An 890-nucleotide genomic window follows, 5' to 3' on the forward strand; every position below is an offset into this window, starting at 1 on the left:
CTCCAGAGATATTCGATTAGGTTAAAGTCCGGGCTCTGACTGGGCCACTCAAGGACATTCAGAGACTTGTCCCGAAGCCACTCCTGCGTTGTCTTGGCTGTGTGCTTAGGGTTGTTGTCCTGTTGGAAGTTGAACCTTCGCACCTGTCTGAGGTCCTGAGTGCTCTGGAGCAGGTTTTCATCAAGGATCTCTCAGTACTTTGCTTCATTAATCTTTCCCTCGATCCTGACTAGTAGAGAAACATCCCCACAGAATGATGCTGCCACCACCATGCTTCACCATAGGGATGGTGCCAGGTTTCCTCCAGACGTGACGCTCGGCATTCAGGCCAAATCTCAATCTTGGTTTCATCAGACCAGAGAATCGTGTTTCTCATGGTCTGAGTATTTTAACTTCTTTGGGGTAGGGGGCAGTATTTTCACGTCTGGATGAAAAGCATGCCCAGAGTAAACGGCCTGCTACAAAGCCATAAAAGCTAGAATATGCATAGAGTATTAGTAGATTTTGATAGAAAACACTCTGAAGTTTCTAAAACTGTTTGAATGATGTATGTGAGTATAACAGAACTCATATGGCAGGCAAAAACCTGAGAAAAAATCCAACCAGGAAGTGGGAAATCTGAGGTTGGTCGATTTTCAACTCTGCTCCTATTGAAGATACAGTGGGATATTGGTAATGTTGCACTTCCTAAGGCTTCCACTAGATGTCAACAGTCGTTAGAACCTTGTCTGATGCTTCTACTGTGAAGTGGGGCCGAAGGAGAGGGGAATGAGTAAGGTCTATCATGACCTGAACATGCTCTGACTATGCGCGTTCACGTGAGAGCGAGCTCTGTTCCATCGCACTTCTGAAGACAATGGAATTCTCCGGTTGGAACATTATTGAAGATT

The sequence above is a fragment of the Salvelinus namaycush genome, chromosome 11 (genome assembly GCF_016432855.1).
Source record: "Salvelinus namaycush isolate Seneca chromosome 11, SaNama_1.0, whole genome shotgun sequence".
In the NCBI taxonomy this organism is placed as follows: Eukaryota; Metazoa; Chordata; class Actinopteri; order Salmoniformes; family Salmonidae; genus Salvelinus; species Salvelinus namaycush.